Here is a 9014-nt window from a genome sequence, read left to right on the forward strand (position 1 = left end):
GGGCGGGGGCGCCGCCGCACTTCCCAAGCGGTGCACTATCCAGTGCACCACCGGGCCGGCCCAATAAGCTCACTTTTTTAGCTCCCACATAGGAGTAAGATCATGTGGTATTTATCTTTTTGTGCCTAGCTTTTTTCACTTCACATAATGATTTCCAGGCTTATCCGTGTTGCCGTAAATGACAGAATTTCATTCTATTTTATGGTTGAGTAGTATACCATTGCGTATATACACCACATTCTCTTTAAGATCTTTTAAATGCTTACTTATCTGGATAATAATCAGTCTTTTCATGACAAAGATATCCAAGGATGACACCCAGTATATTTTATCCAATTCCGACCAGCTGAAAACACTTTATGCCCACATGTCAGCAGTCACTAGCTCTTAAAGGAATCCAGTACAGCTGGGGAAGTATCCCAGTTTGAAGACACCAGTCAAATCTCCCAAAAGCCTTAAAACTTGTCCCAATCAAATTGCAGCTACCAGTAAAATAGATATCTATGTTTATCTGACACGGCATTAGAGAAAGAATGTCAATCTTGCCTTAATTCTTTAAGGTTAAACTGCATACCAATGCAGAGATCAAAAAACCTGACAGTTTGTCTTCAAGAATTATGAAGAATACCTCTTTTCCGTACACCAGAAACATCTGCTCCATGATCCATAGTGTTCTTATCCAAATTCTCCTGGTGAATATGTGTATTCTCTGTGGTTTGTTTCCTTTATTCCTTCAGCAGTCTAGATTATGTGTCCAGGTTAGAAGCACTTGACTTCAGAACTGCCATAAGGATTTAGTTCTGATATTTCTGTTTAATAGGGATAAGAGGTAAACTCTAGGTCTTGTTTCAGTGCTTGGACATGCTCCTCATCACCTGCCTTCGTCAGTTCAGCCTCCATCCAATCAAGGAGCCACCAAACGTGAAAGAAGATGGAATGATTCTTTTTTCATTCGGTCTTTCTCTGTCCCAGCTGCTTTTATACTGAACTTTATACCTATGAACAGGGTAGCAAAATGAAATATTTGGTAATTTTTGAGTATTTAGGTTCTGTGGAATAAGTGGGATTTATACAGAGTGACCATATTCCCCAAGATGTTTGGAACATTTAGTCCAACTTTGCTGTCAGAAAAAAAGCCTCACAACAAAACGACACAGAGCCAGGGGGAATAAGAGGGAATGGTCATTTCTAAGTTCTTTTAGAGACCTAAAATCCTATGTTTTGATTATTCAAAGTACGGAAGTAAGAAGAGTTTTTTGTTTGGTTTGGTTTGATTTGGTGTTTTTTAATTTAACTAAGGAGACTTTGACCTCTTTGTTTCTCAGACTATACATGAGAGGCTGATTATGGGATGACCACTGTATAAAACATAGACACCACTTTGTCTTGGTTCAATGAGTAACTAGAACTGGGTGTAGATAAATGAACAGGATGGTTTCAAAGGAAATGGTGACCATCATCCATGGGAAACGCAGGTGGAGAAGGCTTTGTGCCTCCCTTCTGCGGAACGGATCCTCAAGATAGCAGCACAGATGTGAAGACAAGAAATGAGAATTGTCATGAAGTGGTTAAGTTCATTAAAACTGGTAAAAGTCAAAATGAGAACCTTATCGACACATGTGTCAGAACAAGTGTTTCAGGAGGGGTGGAGTGTCACAGAAAAAGTGATAGATGACATTTGAGTGGCAGAAAGACAACTGGAAGGTGAGGCCAATGTGAACAGCAGCATTCATTAACCCTTCAAGGCATGTGGCCAACACCAGGAAAGGATTGCCATTGGAGACATCTTGACTGTGTAAAGGAGGGACTTGCAGATGGTCACAGGTTATATATAGGCCCTCACAGCCAACAGGAAGCCCTCAATGCCAGCAAAAGAAACAAACGAAAAAAAGAATTAAATGAAATGACTGGGTTCTCCTCGCAGAATTTTACAGCATATTAGGGGTAATGTCACAGGAACAACAGAAGAAAATAAGGGACAAGTTAATGAGGAAAAAGTAAATTGGATTATGGAGATGTGACTCAATCTTAAAGAGTAAGATCATACCAAGATTTGTGAACACAGTGACCATATAAATCCCTAGAAATACCACAGAAAGAAAACACATTTGCTCTGGAATATCTCTAAATCACAGCAGAATAAATTTAGTCACTGTTGCTCATCCCTTTGTCTCAGAAAGGATGATTCATTTGCTGGAATAAGAAAGAAACCAAAAAAATAAATTGTATGAAACCACACCAGGAAAATCAAATAGTTTATTCACTGCTGTGAGATTATTTCTAAAATGTTCTGAGAATGTGTGCATTTCGCCTTTTTATTTTCTTACTGTGATAAAGAGAAAATACTATTTAAGTAAACTCAGTTACCTATTTTATTTTAAAATGCATATATAAATGCCTGCATGTAAGAACTTTGATAACTGACCACTGTTTGTCTATGTCCTATCCCATCTCCCAACGTTTCTCCCTTCCTCTCTTGATCTTACTGCTTTCACCACCTATCACCCTGTTCCTTAGCACTCCTCTTTGCAATTAAAGGCATTGACACAGTTGAATCTGCTTTTATCCAACTCTGCCTTTCCTGTTTTCCTGTTTTCTCTTACTCCCACTCGTTATGCTTTGCCTACATCACTCCAAGTACTCTCTCTAGCCAAAGTCACCACTGGTCTTTATATTTTAAATCCAGTGGTCAATTCTCAGTTCTCATGTTTCCTGATCCCTCATAACATTTGACACAGTTGATTGGTTACTTCTCCTAGAATGGCTTTCCACTTTCATATTCCAGGCACCAGCCTCTCCAAGTGTTCCTCCCACCATATGGGTTGCTGCTTCTCATTATTTTCTTTATTTCTCCTTTCTACCTGATTCTTAATTTAGAGTAGCTCAGAGATCAGTGTTTCATCTTCATCCCTTTTCTGTTTCTACTGTACCTTATCAATCTGATTCCATCTCTATAATAGCAACCCAATATGACCAAAACCTATGACATTCCTAATATCTTCCACGCCTATGACATCCCTAATATCTTCCACACATAACATTCGCCATCTCAAGTCAATGACAACTGTATATTTCCATGTGTAAGGTGAAATTAATAAATATATAAATCATATCAGAAAAATTATCTCTTCTTTCTCAATCCTCCATAACTAGTCCATCAAATGATTCTGTTAGCTCTACCTTCAATATGTCTATGTCTATAAGTAAACTGCTTCCTACCACCTCTGTTCCTACCATCAAGGCCCAAGTCAGCATACTTCAATTAGATTACTGGAATGGTGTTTTAAGTTGGTTTTCTTATCTCTAAAATCAGCTAAAATTTTATGCTATAAAATTATCACTATTAAAAATTTCATTCTTTAATTCTCCTCTTCATGCAAGTATATATAAACACATTCACAACATATATATATAATAAATGTATAAATCAACATAAGTGGATTCATAGTCTATATGATTTATATGATCCTCTGTGTGTGTGCACATGCATGTGTGTGTGTGTATATACAAGGGAAGCAGCTTGTTTTGCTTTTATTACTCTGCTTTTGTTACTCTGTTTTCTCATTATGTGTACATAATTTAGAATCAAATTCAGTGAAATATTGATGAGGATTCCTGCATGCCTGGTATTACAAAAGGTCATCATCTCTCATGGACTATTCCAAAGAAACTTAATAAAATAGAGCTCTCCTTGTACAAACAAAGTTTTGAGCTCAGAGATATTAAATAACTTGTCCAATGTGATAAGGAAACACAACTACACTAAAGACGAAGGCTGAAAATTCTGAAAAGTGTGGTCAATTCCTCATTTTATACATAAAATTATTACATTTAGTGCCCTTTAAAAACATTAAATAAAGCAAGTGTTTTGATATTCATTCTACACAATAGTTAGTTAAATTTACCCATTTTGCACACACAACACACATTTATGTGTATATATATATATATATATGTTTAATGCTTTATAGAATTCTTCCTGTGTTTCTAGGGATTCTAAATGCATCTCTTCCAAAAAAAATCATGTGCATATTTTAGTTGGTAACATTAAATAATCTCTTCACACATATTCAATTTGAGATGTTTAATCAATTTCTTGAATTTTTTAAGACCTCCTGAAATGCTACACGTCTGAACATCTTAAGAGAAATTAAATCATCTTAATTTTTGGCCTCAAGAAATATAAATTGAAAGTAGTGGTGTTTATTACTTTGGTTTTGTTTTATTTATTGGTCTTTGAAGGAATGCAACTTTTCTGTTTTCTAATAGTGAGTTTTATAGCTCTGATGATTATGCAAGTGGAATTAGGGAGTCAGCCATGGTAGGATTTAGACATGGTCAATTAATTCATTGTAGAGCAGAAAGTGCTGCTTTTGAATACAAGGCAGAGGATCAGCCTTACTAAGGCTATGATTTTACTCTTGAGAATTAGTCTTTGCAAAATGGTAAAATGTCTGAATTCTGGAATATGCTAGTCGACAATTAATCATGCATTTATTTCTCACTGAGGTAATTGATCTACATTCACCCAGTGAACCACTTATTCCTGGGAGATTAACAGGAATTTACAGAAGAACAAAATGCATTTATGGTCCTGAGGCTCCATGGCACACAGCATTGAATTAATTGATACAGGATTGAACATTCCTGCTTCTAACTTTCAGAATACCAGTTAAACTGTGATCCCTACTAATTTCTACTAGAATATACCTCTTACTTAATTCATCCACTTATTTATTCATTCAACATATATTTAATGAATCTGTCTAATGGAGAAGATTCATTGTTACTGGTGAAGTAGCCTACAGAATCTATCTTTTCCATTCCTTCATGCACCTTGCAGTCTGGCGTTGGGGACGACAACAATTATAGATGGAAATGAAAAATTAAAGGCCTACGAGATCTTCCACTCTTTTCCATACACCTTTCTGATTACACTTCTTTCCTTCCTTTAATTTTCTCTATAAGCCAAGGAGGATCTTGCCTCAAGGCCTTTGTGTTTACAATGTATATGTCTGGAAAACTCTTTCACAAACATTCATATGGTATTTTCCCTACTCAGACCTTGCTCAAATGTCATTTCCAGAGAGAGCTCTTCTGTGACTCCACCACTCCCTATTCCATTGCCCGCTTTATTTTTCATCAAAGCTCCACTCATATCCATGCCCGTCTTCCAGTTTGGGAACTGGTCTAGTCTGTGCAGGAAGAAAGAATGATTCAAGCATGCAGAATTGATGACGATAACTCACAGAGTATGTGAAACCATAGGCAGGGAATATTTGTAATCATGGCTATCAAAACAAGAAAGTAGATACAGGACTACATACTGAATGTAATTAACTTCTTCTTTCTCATGCTCTTAAACACTAATACTGGATGAATAAGTAGATTTCATGTGTCTTTTGAAGAAAATATAGACATGGACTCTGCAGAAATTACAGGTGTTCCCATACATTTTAAAGAAATCTTCCCTCAGGGATACGTCAAGAAAATACTCTAATGTAAGCTGCCAGACAAGAATTGATAAAACTATTTTATTAAAATAATTTTTATTGATGAAGGGGTTGACAAATTGACCCAAGGATAAAGATTCCAGAAACAGACTGATACATATAAGAAAATTTGAAATATAACAGAATTCGCACTAACAATATAATGAGAAAGATAGGGAGTATTCAACAAAAGAAAAACTGGTGATTTTCCTTAAAAATAAAATTGAATTATTTCTGCAACATTTACAATATCAGGAAGAATAAAGACTTTAATATGAAAAAACAAAACTTATAACACTGAATAAAGAAAAATATCTTTATAATGGAAAGAATTGCTTAGAGAACACATGCAACATATAACCATAAAAAGAATATTAATACATTTAAACAATACAAAAATGAATAACTTTCACATCACTGAATGTCATGCACAAAAATAAAATATAAGCTACAAACAGGTTGAAGATATTTGCATTGCATATAACATCAAAAGATTAGTACCTTGTACAGAAATCATAAGAAGCTATTACAAACGGACGAAATAAAGATAAAATGACTCCACTGAAAAGTGGACAAAAAATATGAACATAAAACTGAAAAAGAAGAGAAATCTTAAATAAGCATCAATGAATTTAAAAATACTTATCTTTACTTGTAGTGACTATCCAAACTTAAACAAGAAATAACTATCCATTTTACACCTATCAAATTGGAAGACATTTAAAGTCTGACAGTGCCTCCTGTTTGCAAGGCCGTGAAGTAAAGGGAACTCACACACACTGTTGGCAGGACTGTAAATTGGTAAAACAATTGACAATATATAGTAAACTTAAAGATGCTCTTACCTTAATATGCAGAAATTAGCAACCTACTTGTCAGGAGCTCTATCACTGGTACACATTCAGAATTACATAAAAAAAAAATGCTTCTGGAGTTTTATATTGTCAAAAATGTAATTGTCAACCAAGTACTAAAATGGATTAGTGTATTGTGGCATATTTATGTATTGGCATAGACTATATCAGTGAAAATTGGTGTTACATGAATCAGTATGGACAGATCTAGCAATGTTAGTGAAAAATAAAACAAAATGCAGAAGGAAACATAGAGTGAATTCATTTATATTAAGTTTTAAATCCAGCAAAACAATAATATGTAACTCTATGGATACATAAACACCAAGCACATGATGTAACTCTACATAGAAATAAGAAACATTAAGTTCATATTTCAGTTTACTGAGAAAAAAAAATCAGGCATGGAGGATTCAACTTTAATATATTTGAATATCTAAAATATCTGAAACAAATGTGACATTGTGTGAAGATTTAATGCTGATTAGATGTACTTACACAGATGACCTAAATATATTTCCTATTTTTGGTTGTATGTTGGTAACAGTTCATTATAGAATTAACAAGTGAAACTACTAAAGTAATTGATTACATAGGTAAATAGCAACTTAATCATAGGTAGAAAAGATCTCAATTTCCTAAGAGTAAAGAAAGAAAGAATAAAGTTAAATATAAATTATTTGACAATGCTTTAAATAATAAAATTTTAGCATTTCAAAAGATATGGCAAAAAATAGGTCAGATAGAAAATATATATTTTATATTATATATACATATGCAAAAGAAAAAATAGTTTTGTATCTTTAAGAAATTCTAAATGTATAAGAAAAAATATAACACCAAAATTTAAAAATATAGAAAAAAAAGAACATGAATTTGTCTCAAGAGAAATTTTTTAAAAACATGAACAAATGAAAATGCTATCTTGTAATCAATTTTACACCTACACACACAAAAATATCCATACATTTATATGAATAAACATCAAATGAAATCTATTTAAAGGGAGCGAGCAATCTAATATAAGAGTGGAGAAAGGGGAAGGGGGGCCACATATTGATGGGAATGCATAATTGTAAAAACAAGCAAAGAAAAAAACTTCCAAGGAAATCCAGCATTTCTATCAAATGCCTTATGAATGAGGATTCCATTGGATCAGTAATATTGTTCTAAAGGTATATCTCAGAGTCAGATTAATAATTTGAGATATGCCCAAAAGATCTACACTGATACATCATTGCATAAAAGGAAAAAGAAAGGAACTTCACCTACTATGGTTGACAAGTTTCTGGAAAATAGTTTGGAAATTTTTAAATGCTGCAAAAAAATCTAACAAATTGTCATTGCCATAGAGGTTGGTAATTCAGTTTTATATAACTTTGTACCAGTGTGAGTACTATGGATGGAATCATCTCTATTGTTTTTGTAGAGTTCTAAGAATAATTTCTGGTTTTGGCTTTTCTGTTTTATTTTTCAATTCACTAAATTGTACTGTAAATTCTAACTAATAATTTCATGCATACTTCCAAGTCCCAAATGCAAATTATGAAAAACAAAAAAATACTCAAACACAAAATTACTCAATGAATGAAAGTGATTTGTTATTTAAAATGCTCATTACCACCCCGGTGGAGTTTTTCTTTACCATTGCATTTGCTTGGATTCCAGCGAGGTCTAAAGAAAACAAAAGAAAAGTGCATCTGGCTTTTGTCATTTATCCCTCACTTCCATCATATCATCTGCTTTTTGTCTTCTTTTTTCAAACTTGTAAGATATATGACATGAAGAAATCTCCTAGTATACAATCACATGATTAATGTTTTAAACATCTACCTAAACTATATATATATAGTGTTTCTTATATATAATGGCAGTCATAGTCTTAAATGTTTTTCTGTCAGTCTTTTCTGCAAATCTTTTCATGTTTGAGAAGTCTTTCTTTTTCCAGCTCTCTTTTATATTGGTTTATTTACACTTTCCTTGAGCACGAGGGTGTAAACATTGCTTTTCTTTGACATTGTAACCCTTTGTTTTACAATACACCTTTGGATGAGGTCTCTAATGTATCAGCAAGTGAAACTCATCCATGTGTCTCAGATTTGAATGAATTAAGGAAGTGGAACTGATGTTTGATGTATATTCTTATAGAACTAGGATCTCTTTTTTGGTCCCTCTGAACCCAAGATTGTTTTCATGTTGTTCCTTCACCCTGTAACGTTATTTCCATTTTTCCCACTCTAGTTAACCTCAGGTGTCCCACATATCACCAGATATTTATGAAATTTTTAGAACCAGCTCAGGATCTCTTTTATTTTGTATATTTTTGCCCGGGGTGGGGGGGCAAAAATTAGTTCCTGGGGAGCAAGGGTAAGTCTTAATTATTTTAAGTATAAAAAATACACACAACACACACAAACACACATGCAGAGTATACCAACTATATATATATATTTATATATATATGTGTGTGTGTGTACAGGTATACACATACAAATATATTGATAGCATTAAATGCTCATGGGGATACAATTTAAAAAAAGAAAATTTATCCAAAGTCTACTGGGGAGTGGGCAGAAATGGAAAAAAAACATTGAAAAACATATCTTCAGACCAAAATGACTTTGTCTTAATTTTACATTGTTTTAACTTCTGCAAAATTAAGAAAAAC

At 33.7% G+C, this 9014-nt stretch overlaps 1 pseudogene; it reads right to left on the bottom strand.

The window, feature by feature from the left end:
• Positions 1-1289: 1289 nt before the first annotated feature.
• On the bottom strand, positions 1290-5164 carry LOC103581575 (annotated as a pseudogene).
• Between the last annotated feature and the right edge of the window lie 3850 nt (positions 5165-9014).

This window comes from Galeopterus variegatus, unplaced genomic scaffold (genome assembly GCF_000696425.1).
Source record: "Galeopterus variegatus unplaced genomic scaffold, G_variegatus-3.0.2 Scaffold13395, whole genome shotgun sequence".
NCBI classification, from domain to species: domain Eukaryota; kingdom Metazoa; phylum Chordata; class Mammalia; order Dermoptera; family Cynocephalidae; genus Galeopterus; species Galeopterus variegatus.